At 40.4% G+C, this 24,005-nt stretch overlaps 1 protein-coding gene and 1 pseudogene across 2 annotated transcripts in view; one reads left to right on the top strand and one right to left on the bottom strand.

The window, feature by feature from the left end:
- The window catches only part of Il19 (interleukin 19), an 87,427-nt gene that overhangs the window by 33,736 nt on the left and 29,686 nt on the right, over positions 1-24,005 (top strand). The window lies entirely within an intron of this gene.
- On the bottom strand, positions 16,089-16,585 carry LOC103725973 (annotated as a pseudogene).

Genomic DNA, 24,005 nt, shown 5'->3' with positions numbered 1-24,005 from the left:
CATACATGAGTTCCCTCCCATCGAGTGGGTTTTAAGTCCAATTAGGTAGCTGTTGATTACCCCCAAAATAAAAGTGTCTCTATGGCACAAATATAGTTTCCTGCTAAGGTCATTTGTGTGGTCATTAGGCTTTTATTTATTTATTGGTCTTTTTGAGACAGGGTCTCCCTGTAGCCCCAGCTGTCCTGGAACTCACTATGTAGACCAGGTTGGCCTTGGAACTCACTGAGGTCCCCCTGCCTCTGCCTCCCGAGTGCTGGAATTAAAGGCGTGTACCATCATGCCCATCTTACTTATTTTAATTATAGTTTTTTCTTTATTCTTGAGATTTTCATACATGTATACAATGAAATATTATCATGCCCCCATTTATTTTCTCCAGTTCCTTCTATAATATTTCCAACGTGTCCCCCACCCAACCTCATGTCTTCTTCGTTTTTGTTTTTGATTACCCACTAAGTTCAGAGCTGCGCATATGTGACTAGTAACTACCAATAACTGAGGCCTCAGTAAGGGGTGGGCCTGGAGATCACCTTCTGCATCTATGCTGGAAGTTTAGCTGGCTTGATCTTGCAGGCAAATGGTAGCTCCTGGAAATTCGTGAGTGTGGTAGCTATGTCATGTCCAGGAGACAGCATTTCACAGCACTCTTCACATCCTTTGGCCTCCTCTTCCATGATCTTCTCTGAACCTTGGTGGGATTGAGGGGAAGGTGGATACAGATGTCCCATTTAGGGCTGAACACTTCATTTCTTATTCTTATCTCTTAGACAGTTATCATCTCTGCATTGACTGTGACCCATTACCAAAAGAAGAGTCTCTGACCAAGGTTGAAAGCAACCCCCATTTATGGATATAAACATAAATATAAATATATAAATATCCTAAAGAAGAAATTTGACAGCATTGACAGCATGACCATTGAACAAAATAACACTAGCAGGTTCTACCCTAGGGCCTATGACCTCCCCTCTTATGAGCTTTTGACCAATATTATAGTACTAGGCATGAAATTCCCTCCTGTGCAAGCCTCAGATTCAATCAGAAAGTGGTTAGTTACCCTATAATAGTCAAGTGACTATTGCTCTAGTGGACACATCTTGCCTGGGATGTCAGTATAGTTCAATGCAGGGTGCTGAGTAAAACCATTGATATATTTTCTCCCCCAGTAGCTACAAAGCACCTCCTGGCTCTATGAGAGCTAGCCAACATGGAGAACATTTCCTGGTTGGTTTGAGATTGATTTTTCTATGTCCTGCAGCCGAAGTGTATGATGTGTTCAGCAACAGAGTCTTGCTAGGTCTTCTTTATATGCATTCAGATCTCAAATTGTCAGATCTCAGATTGTCTTCTAGAAAGAAAATGCAGCTGATGAGATAGCTTAGTGCATGAACATACTTGCTACCAAGTCTGATAACCTGAGTTTGATCCCTGGGACTCACATGGTGGAGGAAGAGAACTGACTCCCCGCAGTTGTCCTCTGACATGTTATGTTTATACATACATGATATAATGTGTGTGCATGCATGTATGTGCACACATGCACACAAAATAAAATACTAAAAAAGACAATGCAAACTACTCTAGAGGAATAATCTGATCAAGAAAAATCATTAGAAAGGGAAAAGAATGACAATTATTTTTTGTTTATCTGAAAGTGCCATATACTATGTGCTAGAAAATATTTATATTTGTGTGACTATATAAAAATATATGTAATACATTTTTTTGGTTTCTACAGTTTATTAAAAGTCAAAGAATAGAAAAACTTTACATAAAAATGTGTCAATTTTTGTGTCCACATTAATATAAATATATACACATTTATATAGTGTAAATACACACACACACACACACACATGCACACACACATTTAGTCCAAAAGACAAGGTTATTGAATTAAAGTCTAAAGTGGTAGTCATGACTTGCAAATGGACATTGGAGAAAACCAACTGAGTAAAACACAAACTAAAGATAAAGTTCCTAGAACACTAAAGCAAAAGATAAAGAGATAAAAATGAAAGAAGAGAATGCATGTGAATGGTAGACATAAAGAGCCACCACACAAATGACAGTTCCTAAAATAATTCTCAGAATTACATGAAGCAGAAACTTTATGCAGAAAATGTATTCACTTTAAGCAAAATCTTATCTTAAAAAAATGAATGTGACCATAAAATGTGTGTGTGAATGCATGCTTACTATATTAACCAGGTTTAACTGGACTGTGTCAAGGTCCCAGTGGCCGATAGACCACATTGAAGGCTGAAGGATCAGTACAAATCTGTATCTCCAGCTTGTACTTCCCACCTGGGTTGGTGGCTTTATACTTGGGTAGCAGATTCCTATAGGAAAGCAGTATCTCCAGGTTCATGTTCCTCTAGCTTTCCAGCCCTAGAGGGAGAATAGCGCTTCTCTTTTCTGCTTACTTGCCCCATTGACCATGGTTAATCTTCACTGACTGTTCTAGTTGTAGTTCTGTTACTATCATAAATATCTTGACAAAAAGCAGCTCACAATTGCAGGTTGCAGTATATTATTGTGAGGAAGTCACAGCAGCAGGAGCTTGAAGCAGTTAGTCAAATAGCATCCATAGTCAAGGGTAGAGGAAAATGCATGCATGTCTGCTCACCTGCTTCTTTGTGCTCAGTTCAATGTCTCCATTCTTATACGTTCAGGACCCTCTTATTAGGAAATGGTTGCAGTCACAGTAGGCTGGGTCTTCCCACATCATAGCTAAACTATGACAATTTCCCCCACATAAGCCCACAGACAAACCCAATGTACACCATCCCTCATGGAGACTTGTCTTCCCAGGTAGTTCTAGGTTGTACCAAGATGACAGTTTAATGCTAACCATCACACTGAGCTTGACTGGCTTGTTTGGTTCGTGTCCTCACCCTTGTTTCGATCTGTGTGTGACTGAGAGTTTCCTCACGCACATTAGCAGCACATGTTTACTCCTGGAAAGAGGACTGGGTCAGCTCTGCCTGTGCTCACATGGGCTGTAAGCAAGGGAGAGACAGTTTCTCAGAGGGAAGTGAGGCCACCAATTCCAGAATGAAGGAGAATGGATAGGCAGGTTAATCAAGTATCTACTTCTAGATATATCTAGGTAGGACTTTTAATTCTTTTTAAAAAATGTTTTATTATTATTATTATTATTATTTTGGTCTTTTTGAGACAGGGTCTCCCTGTAGCTCCAGCTGTCCTGGAACTCACTATGTAGACCAGGCTGGCCTTGAACTCACAGAGATCTGCCTGACTCTGCCTCCCAAGTGCTGGGATTAAAAGCGTGCACCACCATGCCCGGCTTTGTTTATTATTTTTATTTTATGTGTATGAGTGTTATGCCTGTATGTAGGTAAGTGACCAGTGTCATGCAGTGCCTGCAGAGGACAGAAGAGGCTGTCGGATCTCCTGGAACTGGAGTTACGGACAGTTGTTAGCTGCCATGTGGGTGCTGGGATTCGAACCCGGTCTTTTGCAAGAACAGTCAGTGTTCTTAACCGCTGAGCCATCTCTTCAGCCCCAGGACTTTTAATTCTAAAAGATGATTTAAAGACCCCTATAAATAAGGGTAGACAGAATCAAGCAAGCTTCAAATTTTTATTCCACTACTCTAAATGCTAGATGATGAAGTTATTTGAACTGCCCAGCAAAGAGGTTGTGTAACCCAACAATTCTATACCTAGACAAATTGTCACTTTTAACATGTGTATTCAGAAAATACAAGTTCCAGGATTCTCCTTGAGCAGCCCAGGAAAAGAAATGTTGGCTTTCCAGCATCTGCTCTCCATTGTCCCAGTCCAGATCAGTGTCCTCTCTCATCCAAACAGTGCCACTTCCCATTTTCTTTCACTTTCAACCTGTCTAAGCCATGCCCTGTTGCTTGCTGTCCAATGGTTTCCTAGTAAACCAACTTACATCATTTCTTTGCTTAAAATAATTTTATGGCTTCTTATGACTATAGAATGAATTCAAGATCCATGATCACAGCAAATTCAAGGCCATGATCACATGGCCTTCAAGACCTGCTTTATGAGCCTGTGTATATGATCTCCAGCCTGTCTGGTCACACGAACACCTATCAGTTCTTTCTGTGAATGTGCTTAAGCCCTTTCTTCTTGCAGGGGCTTAGTGCATGCTGTTCCCTGTGTCTGGAACTTTGTCTCTTGTCCTCTCTTGCTGGCTCTTTTTTCTTCATTATGTTTTAGCTGACTTACATTACTTCTCAATTGGTAACTGGCCCTATGATCTAAAAATAGGCTTTTATCTGTATTCCTAGGCACCTTTACCTCAAGCCATTCATTGCTATTTTAGTTTGCATATATGAATTGTATGTATACATGTTCTCTTGTGTTACATGAATGTGAGGACATGACTGAATGTACTTGGATCACCCCTGAATTCCTAGGTTTTAGCACTGTGTGTGATACAGAATGCTCTGTGGTTCACACCTGCATATATTTGTAGAAGGAACATTGCAGCAAGGCAGCTATACGTGGATACATGAAGAAGTTGAAGTAATTTATTTAACCATAACTTATAAGATGAATGGTAAATATATTTTTCTATTAAAGGCATGGACTATGATGTTAAAAATGGAATACAGGGAAAAATTTAAGGTTCCAGATTAAATTAAAAATATAGGCTCTATTGCTTCCAGTTTCTGATTAGTGCTCTAAACACTGATGACTAGTGGGATACAGAAGCCTCAGGAACAGCTGTGCATGGAGAGTGCCTGTGGCCTTGGAGGAAAGACAGAGCCAGTGGATCAACAGGGATTTGATGGATTTGTGTGTATGTGTGTGTGTGTGTGTGTGTGTGTGTCTGTCTGTCTGTCTGTCTGTCTGTGTATACATGCATGTGCATGTGTGTGTATGTGTCTGCTGCATGTCTGTGTGTATGTCTGTGTGTGCCTATGTCTGTGTAAGCTGAATTTACTGTTGAGAGGTGCACTGTGACCCTCTCTCCTCATGCTGTCCTTACGACCCACCAACCGACACAATGTTCCTCCAAACTACAGTTTAGAGAATAAAGATATTTGCTTGGGCTTCCTAACAGAGCTCATGATGTCAGGGAGGGGTTACTTACAAAGGCATGAACACAATGGGCTTTTTCCATACATCTTGGCTGAGACTTCTAGATCTGTGGCCACCCGCCCCCCATCCCAAGACGGCAAAACCTTTCTTCCTCTTTCACTTTTTCTGGTGTCTCCCCTTAGTCCCTCCCCCTCATGCAGTTAAGGCTGATTGATTGGGTGGGAGGGGTGACTGTCTCCCTTTCTACGGAGGGTCTTAGGGTTCAAACAGTTTGCAGTCAGTGGGGGAGGGGAAGAAGACATATCCATCTGTTGCTGGTCCTTCGGAGGACACATCTATCCAACGGCATTCATGTGTGTCTGTGTGGTGTGTCTGTGTGTATGTCTGTGTGTGTGCATGTGTGTGCATGCATGTGTATGCTTGCTGTGTGTGTGCATGCATGTGTGCATGTGTGCATGTGCAGTGTGTCTATGTGTGCATGTTTGTGTGTGTATCTGGTAAGTTAGAGAAAGTGTTACTGAGCAGAGTTTTTCACATTGGAATGGAATAGAGTTCATTGGGAAGGTGAGGAGCACCCACAAGACTTCTGAGTACCAGAATGCTCCCCGTGGACTGAGAATATTGCTATGGTGGAGTTTTGGCCTGGGAGTGGCTTCTTGGCAGGTACCTGAGTTCATTGCTAACACAGACTCCAGCAGGAGCCCCAGAGAAAGCTCCTAGTTCATTCAGTCTGGGCAACAAGGACCTCTTGTGGCACAAGAAGGAAGGGGAGGAGTGGATGAAGTGAAGAGGTGGCAGGGACGGGTGCAAGAAAGGATGGCATTGGTGGGGCGCCATGAGTGAATGGGGTGCACGAAGACCATGCATGACAGACGAGGAAGGCAGAAGGCTCTGAATACAAATTCGTACTATTCCCAACAGTCCTAGGAGTAGTCTGTGTAGGGAGAGTAAGCAGAGATGCTCTCCATTCTTGGAAAACAATCTTTCTGTATATTAATAATGATGTCCCTCAGGGCAGCCTGCCTACAGATTAGGGCACACAAGGAGCTGTGAAGGGAGGTGGGGGTGGCATGCCTATACATACCTGTCTCTGCTATTTAGTGTCTGTAATCCAAAGCTAGTTTAGTGTCTCTGCAAACAGATGGAACTATTTCTTGATTGTTTGCCACCAACTGTTGTTAAATACATTATGTTGTAGTACACACTCAAGTTAAAATGTCAGAAACACACACTAATAATTACAATTCTTTTAAGGAATGTTATACAATGACATATTAAGGCATACATTATTTTTAAAAATACAATATCTTTTTAAAAAAATTCTTGCCAATGTCATACACATAAGCAATGCATTTGATCATATCCAACCCCATTTCCTCCCATCCATTCCCCCAGGTATCCTCAACACATCTTCCTTCCTCCTTCATGTCCCCTCCTTTTTTGTTAATAACCCACTGAGTTTAATTAGCACTGCCTGTTGGAGTGCTACCTGGTCTTGTTGACTTGATCTTGTGCAAGGTGACCACAGCTGCAGTGAGCTCATGGGTGCAATGGCTGTGCCATGTCTGGAAGACAGCATCTCACAGCACCTCTCCCCATGCTCCAGCTCTTACATTCTTTCATCTTCCTTAATGTTTTCTGAGCCTTGGGGGATATTGATACAGATGTTCCATTTAGGGCTGAGCACTCAGTGGACACTTACTCTCAGCACTTTGACCAGTTATGAGTCTCTGCATTAACTACTGATCACTGCAGAGAGAAGCTTCTCTGGTCCAGGTTGAGACTAGCACTTATCTATAGATATGAGCATAAACATTTAGAAAGCAGTTTGAAAACATTGTTTAACAAAACAACAGTAGTGGGTTTCTCTCCTGGGTCTGTGACCTCCCTGCCTTAGGCTTTTGATCAGGTTTACAGCACCAGGCCTAAATTTTTTCCTGGGGAAAAAAACATTTGGTTACCACCATGACCTTTCTGCCAATATTGCACCAGTGGACATAAGTAATAAAATTTATTCACCTTATGATTCTTAAAATAATGAAGATAGCAAAAATGATACAAACTCTTCAGAGATTATAATTAAGCTACATTTTATAAAAATACAATATAAAATAGCAATAATCCCATTTAACAACTTGGATTTAGATCCCTTTATGACAGACTGATAATTTATATAAACTTTAAAATGTACAGAAAGGGCTTGAAGATCTGAAGCATCAAGTTGGGTTGATGAAAAAGTCAGTCAGCACTTATGAAGACATTACCTTGCCATCTTTAAAAAAACATTTTCGGAATATCACTGAAACTTTGAAGTACTTTACAAATTCTTTTGGTGTTCAAATGCCATGTGGTTCTGGCATTGATCTATTTTATTATTTTTTGCAGGCACTATCCACTGTCTCAAGTGGTTCTTTTATTGAGCTAGTTATATTCTTTATTTTAGATTTTATTTACTATTTTTAATTTTATGTGCATGAGTGTATTGCCTGCATTTTTATAAGTGCACCCGTGTAGTGGCAGTGCCTGTGGAGGTCAGAAGAGGGCTTCAGATTCCCTGGAACTGGAATTATGGACAGTTGTTAGCCTCCATGTGGGTTCTGGGAATCGAACCAGGGTCCTGTGCAAGAGCAATCAGTACTATTAACTGCTGAGCCATCTCTCCAGGCTGCACTAGTTATGTTCTTGATTATCTGCAGAAACCTCATTACTAAGTGATCTCATCTAGGGTCTTTAAACAAAAATTTTAAAATATGTAAATGTGTGTATCTGTGGGTATGTGGATGTGAGTGCAGGTGCCCTTGGAGGCCAGAAAAGGGTGTCAGATCCTCTGGAACTGGAGCTACAAGTGGTTGTGATCTGCCCAAAGTGGGTGCTGGAAACCGAACTTGGGTCCTCTGCAAGAGCCGTCTCTCTAGCCCCCTCATTTGGAATCTTACTGGGAATTTCCAACGTGCTTGTGCCTGTTCATATAGGTCCTGGACTTCTGGCTGTGTTCCAACACAATCTCTTCTACATCATCAGCTGCTGTTTGAAAACCTAACTAAAGTGAACTTCTACAGTTTTTTTTTTTTCCTAAAATTTTCATAATAAAGTCTTTGTGAGTTCCTTTTCTCTTGGTAAGGAAGCTTTCAGTGTCTGAGCTGTGTTCTAGGCCTGAGCTGCCAGGCCTAAGTGGTGGCCTCAGCTTCATCCTTCATTTCTTCCATTGTCTACCTCATTCAAATTCCAACTGCAATGGAGAAAGGAGTTCTAAAATGCAAAGAACTCTTCGTTACTGCAGCAGCTCATCTCTTCTTCATGTGTACACGGGACTGAAAACACGCACAGGCTGGCAACTGCGGCACAGAACTCACTATCTGTGGGGCCCTCCTAACTCCCATATCAATTCATTCTAGAACACAGGAGGTCTCTGAGAGGAAGATATAATAATTCATGATCCCCAAGCCTTATGTGTGACCCCACAGGCGAGGTTTTGTGGTCTGTTTGTGACAGTAGTTTCTTGATAATGGTGAGTGTGGGTGGGTATGAGGCTGTGGACCTGAATAGTGCTGGCTTTCAGATGGTTCCTTGATTTAGCCCCCAAAGAGGATTCTCTTGGTCAACTGAGTGCAATATTCCTCTGTCAAGCCTACAATTCTGGTATGGACTTTAAAAGATGATTTAATTCTTCACTTAATCTCTGAGAAAGTCTACACCGCACCACCCCAACCTCTGAGCATCCATCTAGTTTTAGAAGAATCATCAGCAAAGGTACATGAAAAGGTGGTGAAATGCATTTCGTAAAGACATCTGAATCTTGTGTTTTGCAACACTATTCACAAAAGCCAAGATGTGGAGACAGCACACTGGGGGATGAATGAATAAAAAAATTATACATATATGCATTATATTCATGTATGTGTATATATAATAGAGTAATATTTGGCCTTGAAAAAGAAGAAAATCCTGCTGTTTTTCTACAGCATTAATGGACCCAGAGAACATCATGCTAAGTTGAAAAAGTGGCTAAAGCTGTAGAAGCATCGTAAAGTATATACATATGTCTTAGTTTGTTTCTTCCTTGCTGTGACAAAATACTCTGACCACTACCAACTTGTGGAGGAAAGGGTTTATTCATCTTACATCTCCCAGGTTGCAGTTCATCAGGGAGCCCAAGGTAGGAACTCAGGGCAGGAACCTGGAAGCAGGAGCTGGAGCACAGGCCATGGAGGAACGCTGCTTACTGCCTTGCTCCCCTGGCCCCTGCTCAGCCTGCTTTCTTATGCAACACAGGCCCACCTGCCCAGGGGTGGCACCACCCATAGTGGGCTGGGCCCTCCCACATCACTCATCAAGAAGATGCTCCTCAGACATGGCCACAGGCCAGTACAATAGAGGAAATTCCCCAATTGAGGCTCCCGCAACCCAGGTATGTCAAGTTGACACTAAAGCTACCCAGCACAACATATACATTATAAGAAGAGATTAAAAGGAATTACCTTATAATAGGGGGACATTGCCCCTACTAGACACCATAGACTAAAGAAATAAAACCCCAATACTAGGAATGGAGTCCCCCCCAAAGCTGTTGACCAGGGGTCCCCTATAACCTCAAACACTATTGGTCACTGCCCCTCCTCTTGGTTACCCACCAGAACTCTGTGATAAGGCCCTGTTGCTGAAGACACTGCATACATGAGCAGCTGCAGAGCAAACAAGAAGAAGCCCAACTGGTGCTGACTGGAGCCTCACCTCCACTGGCTAGCTTTCACAGTGCTGGAAGGTGCTATGCATGCTACCTGATGAGAAAATTAATCACCAACCTTACCCAGCTGTGAATTCTGTGAACTACAACAACTGGCCTGGCAAGATATGCCCACTGGCGCAATAGTGGCACAAATATGGGAGTAGCCAAACAGTTTCTAATTGGATTTAAGGTCTATTTCATGGGATGGAGCCCATACCTGACCTGGAAATCAGACTTTACACAAGTCACAAGGCATAAGGGAGAACCTAATACAAGTTTTCTACTAAAGAGTTATAGTATTAAACTGATTCCTATGACTTATTATTATATCCATAGGTTAAAGCATCTCTCAACACTCACTAGAGAAGTTTCCTTATGCAGCAAATGGTGATTAATACAGAAATCCACAACTGGCCAATATGCAGAGTGCCTTTCCCTGAATAGGACACCTATATCAAACTTCTGCCTTCAAAGGCTTAGGGATCATTGTGGAAGAGGGAGTGGAAAAATTGTAAGAGCCAGAGGTGGTGGATGACCACAGGAAATAGTTTTCCAGAGAGCTGGGAAGTTACTCATATATACTCATTGTCACAGCAATGGTGACAGTATATACAAGTCCCATGTAAGCTCAAACCAGACAAAATCCCAGCATAGACATGGGGAAGTGGGTAAAACTCAATGCTATCCATGGAAAAATGATGGCTGCTGGGAGGGGGGAGAGTCAGTCTCTTTCAAGGATGTGACTCTTGGTAGGTTAACCAGTCTCCAGTGGATACATCCACAGTAAAGGATATTTGGGAACACAAATTAGACTCTATAGACCCTATTATATATATATATATAAATAGAGTACATTAGATTGGGTGGGGGTAGTAAGCGGAAGTGCAGATAGGTGAGGGGATTTGCAAAATCTCATATTACATGTGGAATATCAGAAATCAAATACACAGAGAATGAAAGAATGGGTGGCATGAAGGGTGGGAAGGAAGTGGGGAGGCGCAGGCCAAATGGCATAAAGCAGCTAATATGCAGGAAGAGCAAGTATGGAGAGCTGGTGTCCAACATGGGAACAGATGCTAATGAAATAGCACTATCTTAGATTTGTTTTTGGTAAGTAGATTTTAGCTGTTTTTTTTTTTTACAGAAAGTAACTCTGTAAAAAAATATTCATGTTAGCCTATGGTTACTATCTACATAGTAACCATATGCCTTTATATATATCTACGCAATCTACAGAGACACAGACACAGACACAAACACAGACACACATTTGTGCTCTTCATCTAAGTACCGTGAGAGAATAAGGTACACTTGCCACTAGATGGCACCATAGCTGTCCTTGTGAGTCAGATGAGATGGGCTTCACATAGAAACTGCTAGTAGTAAGGATGGGGTTCCCAAGATGTGGCCGGCTAAGTGTGGTGAGAAGATATATTTCCATTAGACTGTCCTTCAGTTACAATGAAACTGACAGGCACTTCAGGTAGATCAGGGCAGCCGCGACTGGACTCAGCTATCAGCAGTGCAGTATTAACATCCCATCTTTAGCTTACAGCAGCTTTACCTGGGGAGCTGTCTTCAAGACCTATCCCAACATCTTTATTACTATTAGATTCATAATTTGGGTCAGATATCAGCTTTCTCTGAGGTTTGGGAAGCAAAAGAGAATTTGGGGAGAAAGTAGTTTATAGTCCAAAAGAAGGGCAAGCTGTTGCTAATAAACGCAGTTAGCAGAAGCCTGGGAAATATGTATGGGGTGGATTCAAATGGTATTAGACCAAGAAGGAGAAAAGGAAAATCAGACCAGCTTTATTTGGCGCATTTATTAGATAGTATGGGTGTACCGTGTTAGTTGCTGCAACTAGAAATAGTTGTAAACATTTCTAGGTTGACTGATTTGGGTGTGTTTGGTAAGGGTTAGCTTTATTGCTAAGCTAACAAGAGACTATCTCTCTTGTTAGCTTAGGGATAAAGAAATGACTATCACATGAGATCTGCACACCCATCCCCAAACATGCCTTCCCAAAGGCCCAGAGGACCCTCTCCTCATTAAGACATTGAGGAGTACCACTGAAGGTGGCACTTGCATCTCTGAAGAATGCTGTGGTAACTGCCTGCTCTAAGCCAGGAGTGGCAGGAATGCATATCTTCATTGAGCTGGGCTCTCCGAATTCAATGGGATGATGATATTCCCATATGGCAGAGGACAAATGCTGTAACTCTGCTCTCAAAGGCGGTGCACTTATCATAAATAACAGAAACTTGGTGGTAATCAAGCTGTTTTGAAACATAAGGGTCCTGGGTTGGGATTAACTGATCATGGTGCGCCTAGGAATGAAAAAGATAGACAGCTTACTAAAACATTGTTTGATCTATATGATCTGTTGATCTATATGATCTATATGATCTATTCACTCAAAAGGAATTACGTTGTCTCTCACTTTCAGATCTAAGCCTCTTCCAGATTTAGAGACTTGTGATTAAAGCCATGTAGATTTCAGTTGGCATCTTTAGTCATTTGTGTTCTTGGTCAAAAAGCCTGTGTGTAAGTGGCTACACTGACAGGGATCAGGATTATGCATGGCCTCGACAATGTAGATTTACTACAGCCAGCATTTTTTGATTATGAATACTGTTGAATGCCTAAACTAAGCCTTTGATACATTCATTAAGAGGTCCAATCGGCTCTCAAGGGCAGATTGATTCATTACAACCATTTCATCAGGGAGGGGAACACACGCATTTCCTCACTGCAATAGACATGTGTTCTGAGTATACATTTGCTTTCCTGCCTGAAAATTTGCTAGCACCATCTGTGACTACAGTATCTGTGATACTGTGCCCTAGATATTGCTTCTAGTTAAGAAAGTAATTTCAAACAAAGTGCAATAATGGTTCGTGTTTATGGAATTAAGGGGTACAACCACATTTCTCCACCACGTGGGGGCAACTGACCTGATGAGAAGATGTGTTGGTCTACTGAAGGGTCAGCTGTGGTATCAGTTGGGAGATTATGCCCTGAAAGAACAGGTCAGCAGTTCACAGCACTCCTTCTCATCCTCTGGCTCTTGTATTCTTTCTGCCTCCTCTTTCCTTGATGTTCCTTTAGGCTTGGGACTGTTGATACGGATGTTCCATTCAGGGCTGAACGCTCCTTATTCATTCTCAGCACTTTGACCAGTTATGAGTCTCTGCATAAACTGCTGCCCACTACAGAAAACAACTTCTCTAAGGCTGAGAGCAGCAGTAATTTGTGGATATAAATGAAAGTATCTAGAAGGCAGTTTGATGACACTTCCATTTAGCACACCAACAGACCTCCCTAGGGTCTATGATCTTCCAAGCCATGGGATTTTTTTTTTTTAGAAGAAGCATTTCATTACAGCTTTAACATTTTCAATAACAATTTCCAGAACAAGGATACATCTCTTTCAAAAGTGGCTGCAAATTTTTAGGTTTATAGTTAAATTAATACAGTTAGATGATATTGAACTCAGTATAGACCCTGTAAGACATAAAATTGAATGAGTTTTTAACCTTTAAAAAAGATCTCCATTTCATTTTAAAATATGCTGTTTCACACAGAAAGACTCATTTTTAATGCTACTAACACTTGGATGTTTGCATGTGTCTCTAATCTCTATGTATCTGATTATTACTAGCCACAGTCGGTTACACTTGGATCCTTGGCACCTGAGTAGAGATATAAAGTCATCAGGTAAATTTCAATAGTAATGTTTATCACCTCTACTAATTAACATAAAGTAAATATTTATGCTTCCTCAACTATAAGTCATTTTTTTATTTGTTGATTTTTTTTGTGTATATCATACAGAACATCCCAAACAATCTTATTCATCTATATACCCACTTCCCAAACGGCACCCTCCCGTAGCCTCCCCTCCTCCCTGGAGCCCATATACTCTGTCATACCTGTCACTGTCCACTGTGTTGTAGGAAGATCAGCTGTTCCTCATCTAGCAGCACTCAGTTGTCAATATTTCTTTAGATAAAATTGGGGTCTGCTGTTCATTTTCCCAGTTCTATGCTGGGTTATTATCTGGGAGTCTTTTGGGCCACCCTGGCCAGTGACTCAAAGGAAGGTATCTCTTATCTGGCATTGTTTCTTGTTATGTAGCCTTTAGCTATACATATGGACTCTTAAAAAATTATATTGACCCCTTTAGTCTTTGGTTATACTTTCCTTTTGGGCGTTTAAGACCCTATAATTGGCCCAGATAAACAAATTTATTTTACTCTTAAGGTCGTTTGAGGATCTGTTCCTCAGGGGTCACATGGGCTTGGGAGGAGCCCCTGGCTTCTTTCTTTTACCAGTTCCGTCTATGTGAAGATAAGTCAAAGATCCTGCTAGACCATGGCTGGCTTTGCTTGGAAGCGTGGAGGAAATATTTCCTCTGAGTTGACCCTCCTCTTTGTAGACTGGACACTGGTTCAAGTCCATCTGGTATTGTCTCCACGGCCTCCTTGATCAAGAGGACAGGTGACTTACCACGGTTACCTATGAGAGATGCTCATAGTCCTCTGGAACTTAGTTGACCTAGGAGGGCAAGGAGCAAAAACTGTCCTTTATGTCCCTCTGTCATTAATGTAGGCCTCAAAGTATGGCTGTTAAACATCCCAGGAGGTTAGGTCTACAGGTCTGGTACTTTTAATTACCATGTGCCATGTAGATAAAGATGGGCAAAGACCAAATGTTCTCAGATAAACCTTGCTTGGACATATATTCTTTGATCTAGTTGTATGTATAATTTGTCAGTATGTTCTTGGACTAATATGGTTCCCTCTGGTTTTTTAAAAATTACCTAGGCATTATTTATCTCTTGCATTGTCTAACCCTTCGACCATGGTTTCCCCATTTAAGGTGCCCCCATTTTTCCAATTTCTCCCTTAATAATACCCTTCTCCTATGGACCCACCTCTCTTGAGCTCCTTCTTTCCCTTTATCCCCTATATCTCCCTTATTAACAACTGTTTCCTACTGTTCTTCTCTTTCAGATTCTTTCTTTTCCTTTACCTCCCTGGTTCCTTTTCATTATCCTGGTTACTGTAGTTATGTCTGGATACATAATCACTTATCAGGATTTGGTGCTAGGATCCACATATGAGGGAGAATATACATCTTTTTTTTTTCTGAGTCTGTGTTACTTCACTTAGTATCATATTTATGTACTGGGCATGCATTCTCTCCTGTGGAGCAAGCCTCAGATCTAATTAGAAAGTCACCCCATAACCTTCATGCCACTATTGCACCATTGGGCACATCTTGCTTTTCAGGTCAGTATTATAGCATTGATACGTTTTCTCCCCAGTGGCCTGTATAAGCACCTGCATAGCAATGGAACATCCATACCAACAATCCCAAGCCTAAAGGCACTATGAAAGGTAGCCAAGCAGGGAGGACATTTTCAGGTCAGTTATAGCTTGATTTCTCTATGTCCTCCAACCAAAGTGTATTGTGTCTTCTGCAGTAGGGTCTTATTATCTAGTTATGGTGGACAATCAAGAGCAATGCAATAGCTTGTGTTATTCTGGGGCCTTCCATACCAATAACTTTAAGGAGGGAATCCCACACTCACACTGAGCTTTTCATTTAGTAGCCTATGGTGTCTGGGAGCAGCATTATCCACACATGTAGGTAACTTCCATTTAAACTCTTATTTTAAAAAAGTTCTTTGAGGGACTGGAGATAGCTCAGCAGTTAATAGCACTGGCCACTCTTGCAGAGGACCTGGATTTAGTTCCCAGCACCCACATGGCAGCTAACAACTGTCTATAACTCCAGTTCCAGGGGAATTCAATGCCCTCCTCTGATCTCTGCAGGCATTGCACAACAGAGGTACATTTACGTACATGCAGGCAACACAGTCATACACAAAAATAAAAATAAGTAAAATATTTATCAATCGATAAATAATTCTTTGAGAATTTCTTTAAAATTTTTTTTTGCTTATTATTTTTAGTTTATGTGTATGCGTGTATTGCCTGCATGTAGGTAAGTGCACCCATATCATGCAATGCCTGTGGAGGTCAGAAGAAGCTGTTGGATCCCCTGGGACTGGAGTTACAGACAGTCGTTAGCTGCCCTGTGGGTGCTGGGATTTGAACTCAGTTCTTCTGCAAGAACAACCAGTGTTCTTAACCCCTGAGCCATTTATCCAGCCCCAAGAATTTCTTTTTTTTTCTGAAAAAAATAAACTCTTGATTTAAAAAATCATGTACACAACTTCAGATTCATTTTAAGCTCTCCTGCTTGGGTCTTTTATAGGCAAGTAAGTTTTCCACTGAATTCAGACAAACTGAAGATGAAGTGGGCAGAGAGCCCAATCCCCTTCACAAGAAAACACCACCAGCTTCCACTTAGACTTGAACAATGTCTATGACTTGAGTGACTAAGCAGTGAAGCCAGCTTCCAGAAGGTTCAGAATGCTAGTTTCTCCATCAGTAAATAAACTCTGGAATCCACCTCAAATCCATGTAGGTTGTTGGCATTACCCTGAAGCCTCATGAGCAGGCCTCCGTAGGACACACATGCAGAGAGGCGTGTTGCTGCTTCAGTAGAAGTTTCATCCCCCTCAGTCCTGTACCCTTTCCCATACATACTCAAACTGGTCAGCCCTGGAAGGCCTGTCATCTGTAGGATTGTATTCACCGTCATCCAGGGTGCCATCTTCATTCAAGGTACTGGCTATAACCAGTCGGAACTTGTCACCTAAGTCTATAGGGTAAATCTGGACGTTTACATCTAAGACGAGGTCCATCTTGAAAGCTTCTCTCACAATGCAGCCGAGACTCCGTCAAATTTCTTGCCCTCTGGGTCAATGTCTTTCACATCAAAAATTTCCTCAAACAAGATGCCCGCCACAGCGAGGGGGACGAGAGCTGCAGATGTGCTGGGTGCCTGGCAACCACTGGGATTCGCGCACCCCCTCACGCGGAGAGAAGACAGGAAGAAAGTACCGCCCAGAAAGCCCAAAATTGAGCGTGGCTGAGAATTTCATACAATGTATTTTGATCAGATTCACCTCCAACATCTCTCCCTAACTCCTTTCAGATTTATCTCCACCCCTTTATACCTCAACTTTGTGTTCTTTTTTTAAAAAAAACATTTTATTATTTTTATTTTTGTGTATGAGTGTATTGCCTGCATGTGTGTAAATTCATCTGTGTCATACAATACCCACGAAGGTCAGAAGAAGGCTACAGATCCCCTGGAACTGGAGTTACAGATGGATATTGGCTGCCATGTGGGTTCCGGGAATTGAACCTGGGTCCTTTGTAAGAGCAGTCAGAGCTCTTAGCCACTGAGCCATCTCTTCAGTCCATGTGTTTTTTTTAAATTAAAAATTTAAAACACATAAAACATAATAAAATGACAATAAAAATAATTAAATTAAAAATAATTTTTTTGAGGATTTCGTATATAAGTAAGTACTATATTTACATCATTTCTGTCCTCCCAACTCTAACTCCTGTCCTCTCATTCCCTCTCAAATTCATGACCTCTTCTTTAATTATTATTGTTACATATTATGTATAAATACATATGTATGTATATACGTGTCCTACTAAGTCCATTTATTGTTGCTCATTTGTACATGTATTTAGGGTTAACCACTTGGGACTGGATAACCTGCCAGGAAGCTTGTCTCTGGAGAACAATATATTCTTCCTCTCTCAGCAGCCATTGATGGCCTGTAGCTCTTCATCTAGGTGTGGGACCTTGTGAAATTTCCCCCATCCGAGTTGGTATTTTCACTATATAGGTCTTGTTTAAGCAGCCATGTTGTAAAGGTTTCATGGGTGCAGCTTCCTTGATGGGTCTGGAAGACACTGTGGAGCAGCAGACATCTTAGTCCTCTGGGTCTTAGAATCTTTCTGCTCCCTTTTCCCATGTTTTATCCTGAACCTTAGGTATAAGGATTGCATTGTAGATGTATCAATTTGGGTTCATGACAAGTTATGGACCTCTGTAATAGTTTTCATCTACTGTAAAACCGAGTATCTTTCCATTTACTAGCTGTTGTGAAAAAACAGCAGTGGACAGAGCTGGGCAAGTATCTTTGTAGTAGGAGAGCAAGTCCTTTGACATAGCTGGGTCAAATGGTGGATCTACCTTTAGTTTTTGAGAATTCTCCACACTGATTTCTTTCCAATTCCACCAACAGTGAATGGGGGTTTCCCTTTCCTTGCAAACTCACCAGTATTTGTTGTTAGTTGTTTTCTAGATCTTAGCCATTCTGATTGGAATAAGATGAAATCTCAAAGTAGCTTTAATTTGCATTTCTCTAATTGCTAAAGATGTTGAATTCTCAAGAATTTCTTGGCTGTTTTATCTCTTCTTTTGAAAACTCTCTGTTCAGATCCATAGCCTGTTTTTTAATTTGGTCATTTGTTTTTGTGAGTCTTTGTTTTTTGAGTTCTTTGTATATCCTGGATATAATCCTCTATTGGATTGTATAGCTGGCAAAGATTCTTTTTCATTCTGTGGGTGTCTTCTACCCCCACTTCTCTCTCTCCCTCTCTCTCCCTCACTTTCTTTCTCTCTCTCCATATATATAATATATATATATATATAAAACAAACCATCAAATTCACTTTTTCTGTCCATATAATCAACTTCACTTTTTCTTTCCATATAATCCTGAGTGAGGAGCCATATACTGGAGCGTGCTCAACTCTCTGTGGTCCATGAATTTCATTCCTTGAATTTGTGAGACAAGGATCTGAAAGCCTCTGACTTGAGGTGGCTTTGGTGGCTATTGAGTTTCCAAGACTCTAGCCTCTCAAGCTAAGCACAACCAAGCAGAAAAAGACTCCAATGTGCTCAAAGTCACCTTGATATTCTCCTTGTCTACTTTTATGCCATTGGTTTTTGCAAATGTGTTTATTTACTTCATCTTGGTTTAACTTTGGTACTACATATTATTTTAGAAACTCATCCATTTCTTTTAGATTTTCCAATTTACTGGGATACAAAAATTTAAAGTGTGTACTCATGATTCTCTGACTTTCCTCAGTGTCTGTTGTAATCTTTCCCTTTTCATCTCTAATTTTATTATTTAAGTCTTCTCTCTCTTTTGGTTAATTTGACTAAGAGTTTGTAAGTTATATTTATCTTTTCAAAGAACAAACTCTTTGTTTCATTGATTCATGTATGTATGTATAAAATGCATATATTTAATGGTGCTTGTGTATACCTGTTTTTAAGGCTACCCATTTGGGATTAGATAAGCTCTCAGGGAGCCAGTCCCTGGAGAAAACTGATTCTCTCTCTCTCTCAGCATCCATTGATTGCCTGTAGCTCTTCATCTTGAAGTGGGACCCTGTGAAATTTCTCCCATATACCTTGGCATGCCAACTGGTCTTGCCATTATACAGATCTTGTCAGACTGTGGAGATTTCATTGGTGCATCTTCTCTATCATATCTAGAATGCATTAACTGGCAGCAGGTATTTTGTCCCTCTGGCTCTTACATTCTTTCCACTTCCTCTTCTGTGATGTCCCCTGAGCCTTAGATGTAGAGGTTGCATTGTAGATGTATCACTTAGGTCTGGGCACCCCACAGTCACCTATTTTCTGTGTTTGATCAGTTTTGGAACTTTGCAATAGTTTCTATCTGTTGTAAAAAGAAGCTTCTTTAATGAGTAGTGAGAGGTACATCTGTCTGTAAATATAATAATACATATTTAGAATACAGTAAGAAATTCTAAGGAAGTGACAGAAATAGGTTCTTCCCTAAGGTCTATGCTTACATGAATCTCTCATTCAAGGAAACAGGTTTTAAGTCCAATTAGACAGTTGTTGATTACCCCCAAGATAAAAGTGACACTACTGTACCAATAGAGATAGTATGTTGGGCTGGTTATTGCTGTGGTTCATAGGCTTTACAGCTGGGTAGTATCATTGACTGGTTTTCTCCCTTGGCAGCTTGTATAGTGTCTTCTGATACTTTGAGAGTATATAAATAAGTCAAAAAAATATAGTAAAACATATAAATGGACTTAAAAATCATATGGTCATCTCAATAGATGCAGAAAAGGCCTTTGACAAATTACAACATGCATTTATATTAAAAGTCTAAGAAGGAATTGGTCTGGAAGGAACTTCAATATAATTAAAGCTATATATAACAAACCCATAGCCAACATCATTCTAAATGGAAAAAGCTGGAAGCATTCCCATTAAAATCAGGAACCAGACAAGGATGTCTACTATCTCCACTCTTTTTCAGTATAGTGCTTGAAACACTTGAAAGAGGAATAAGGTAAGAGAAAGAAATTAAAAGATACCAGTTGGAAAAGAAGAGGTCAAATTATCACTATTTGCAGACAATAGGATATTATACATAAGAGATTCCAAAAATTCCCCCAGAAAACTGTTAGAAATGATTAATACTTTCAGTAAAGTGGCAGGTTACAAAATCAACTTACAAAAAGAAGTAGCTTTTCTATATACCAATAGCAATCAGAAAAAGCATTCAAGGAAACCCTCCTATTCATAATAACCTCAAAAAATATTTAGGAATAAACTTAACCAAAGACATTAAAGATCTCTACAATGAAAGATGTAAATCTTTAAAGAAAGAGATAGAGGAAGACACTAGGTGATGGAAAGACTTAAAATGCTCATGGATTGGTAGAATTAATATTGTGAAAATGACCATCTTCCCAAAAGCAATCTATATATTCAATGCAATGCCAATTAAAATATCCATGACATTCTTCACAGAGCTGGAAAAATCATCCTAAAATTCATATGGAATCACAAAAGATGCCAGATAGCTAAGGCAATTTTGGACAAAAAGAGCAATTCTGAGGGACTCACTGTACCAGACCACAGAGCTATAGTTATAAAAAACAGCATGGTACTGGAACAAAAATAGGCACATAGATCAATAGAAGACTCAAACATGAGTACCTGCAATTTCAGCCACCTTATATTCGACAAAGGTGCCAAGAACACACAATGGAGGAAAGACAGCATCTTCAACAAATGGTGCTAGCCAATCTGGATCTCTACCTGTAGAAGAATGAAATTGGACCCATATCTTTCACCCTGCACAAGGTCAACTCCAAATGGATCAAAGACCTCAGTATAAAACCCGAAACTCTGAAACTGCTAGAGAAAAACATAGGCAGCATCCTCTAAGATATAAGCATTGGTTAAGATTTTTTTGTTATCTTTTGTTCTATTATTTCAGGTTGCCTCTGTTTTCAGTGTTCAGGAGAAGACTAGGTTATAGTACAGTTGTGGGATGTTTTAATCTGTTAGACAGGTATTTCAGGTACTTGGCTCTATCTCCAGTCTACCCTTGTGGCTGAGCATTGTCTGCAGTAACAGTCACTATCCAGTAGTTGACCCACTCCAATAATAGAGTAGTAGGAGACCTCAAAACAGACACTCGATAAGTACCTATTAGTTCAGGGAATAAAGGAACCCCAATGGTACTATGTGCACCAATATGTTAGTATGAGTGCAAAAGAAAGGAAAAGAAGAGGTGAGTAACCGTGGTGCAGCTAGTGATAAGTGTTGGGTTGTTAGATGGGAAGTAGAGACGGACATACATAGGAACGGGAATCATTGAGGCAAAGTTTGGTTCAACATAGCCAAGCCAATAAATATTATAGACCATATTAATAAACTGAAAGGCAGGAAGTCCTGAAGAAACTAGGAATAGATGAAAGATAGTGCTACATAATAAAGGCTATAGGATGAATTCATAACCAAAGTTATATTAAATGGAGAAAATCTCAGGGCACATCCTCTAAAACCTGGAATGAGACAGGAGTTCCCATTTCTTCCCAGTTATTTGTTATAGTGTTCAAAGTATTAGCTGGAGCAATAAGATAAGTAAAAGATTTAAAAGGGATAAATATTGGAAAAGAAAAATGTTAAATATTTCCATTTGCAAACAACATGATTCTATACTTAAAAGGCCTCCATGATGCCACAAAAATGCTTTAAGATCTGCTAAACACTTTCAGTCAAGTTGTAATGTATAAAATCAACATACAAAACCAGTAACTTCTATGTATACCAATAATGATCTTGCTGAGAGTGAAATTAAGGAAAAATCTCATTCACAAAAATTCAAAAAAAATTCTAGAAATATGATTAACCAAGGAAGTGAATGATTTCTACAAGGAAAAAGTTAAGACACTGAGAAAAGAAACAGAAGAAAACAATAGTTGACAGAAGGACCTTCCATGCACCTGCACTGATGACAGAAGGACCTTCTGTGCACCTGCACTGATGACAGAAGGACCTTCTGTGCACCTGCACTGATGACAGAAGGACCTTCTGTGCACCTGCACTGGCAGAATAGTTAATGTGGACATGGCTATACCACCAAAAGTAATGTACAGACTCAGTGAAATCCCCATCAAAATTCCATAGCATTATTTACAGAGCTAGAAAAATACACTTGAAATTTGTATGGAAACACAAAGATTACAGCTAGCCAAAGCAGCACTAAGCAGAAAGAACATGGAGGTATTACATGGAGACTGCAAACTATACTACAAAACCACAGTGAAAAGGACAGCATGATGCTAGCACAGACAGATGTGCAGACCAATGGAATAGAATAGAACCTCAGTGTGGTGGTTTGAATGAGAATGTCCCCCATAGGCACCAAGTATTTGGACATTTTGTCCCTAGTTGGTGGTGCTGTTTTGGGAGGTCTTAGAAGGTTGTGGTCATGCTGGAGGAAGCACATCACTGGGGGTGGGCTTACAGAGTTCTTAAACCTTGCCTGATCTCCAGTTGCTCTCTTGCTTCCTGTGCCTGCTTAAAGACATGAGAGCTTAGCTTCTGCTCCTCCAGCCACCTCTGCCTCTATGCCTCCCTGCCATGATGAATTGACACTTGCCCCTTTGGAACCATAAGCTAAATAAATTCTTCCTTTTATAAGTTCCCTTGGTCATAGTGGTTCTATCACAGCAACAGAAAAGTGACTAATATACACCCAGAGAAAAACACAATTATGGATACCTAAGTTTTGACAAAGGTATCAAAAACATATGCTGGGAAAAGACAGGTTATTTAAGGTGCTGGCAAAACTGGATGTCTACTTGCAGAAGAAGGACATTAGGTCCATGTCTCTTAACTTATGAGACATGAAAGCAAAAAGTATAAAAATATAAATTTTTCTTTGCTCAGGGGCTCTGATTTAGAAAAATACTTTTCTGGGTCACTGTATGTACTGTAATAAACTGCACTTTTTTGTTATCTGTGTTCTAGCCCTTTGGAGTCCCAGTCTCCTTTTTTCTAAGTTGCCATAATCTCACCTGTGAGATGGTTCTCATCAAGAAAATGACTGACAACAAATGCTGATGAAGATGTGGGGAAAGAGGAATGCTTACCCACTGTTGGTTGGGTGCAAACTAGTGCAGCCACTATGGAAATCAGTATAATGTTTTCTCAATAAAGCTAGAAATCTTGAGGATAATTAACAACAGTCTAAATGGACTTAAGGCCAGTTCAATGGATGGGAATTCATATGTGGTTCTGTGAACATAGCCAAGTACACATGACTATGGGACTGGAGAGATCTTAGTAGACCTTAGAGAAGAACTTATTTATGTCACTTTCCTAGGCCAACATAATTTCTTGCTATACACCAAATACGTATCCTTGTATTTACTGGCAAGCATACCTCTCACCATTCATCAAAGAAGCTTCTTATTGTGACAAATGGAGACTAGTACAAAGTTCCACAACTGCTCAAACAGAGAGAATAAGTGACTGTGAAGTCCCCAGACCTAAGTGAAACATCTATGATACAACCTCTACACCTAAAGGCCCAGGAAACATCATAGAAGAGTGGGAAGAAAGAATGTAAGAGCCACTGCTACTAGTTAATGCATCTAGACATGATAGGGAAGATGCACCAGTGAAACCTCCACAGTGTGGTGGTCTAATGAGACCTGCAAATTGACAAAACCAATTGACAGACCAAGGTGTATGGGAGAAATTTCAAGGGGTCTCACCTCGAGATGAGGAGCTACAGGCAATCAATGGATGCTGAGGGGTGAAGAATCCAGGGACTAGTCTCCAGGGACTAGTTCCCTAATCCCAAGTGGGCAGCCCTAAACATGGGTACACATGAGAACCACTAAATGTATGTATGTATATATATATATATATATATATATATATATATATATCTCCCCATATACAAAAAAGAAAAGAAACAAGTGGAAGAGACACA

The sequence above is a fragment of the Nannospalax galili genome, unplaced genomic scaffold (genome assembly GCF_000622305.1).
Source record: "Nannospalax galili isolate Female #2095 unplaced genomic scaffold, S.galili_v1.0 scaffold309, whole genome shotgun sequence".
Lineage (NCBI taxonomy): Eukaryota > Metazoa > Chordata > Mammalia > Rodentia > Spalacidae > Nannospalax > Nannospalax galili.
This window is presented reverse-complemented; position numbering and strand designations above follow the sequence as displayed.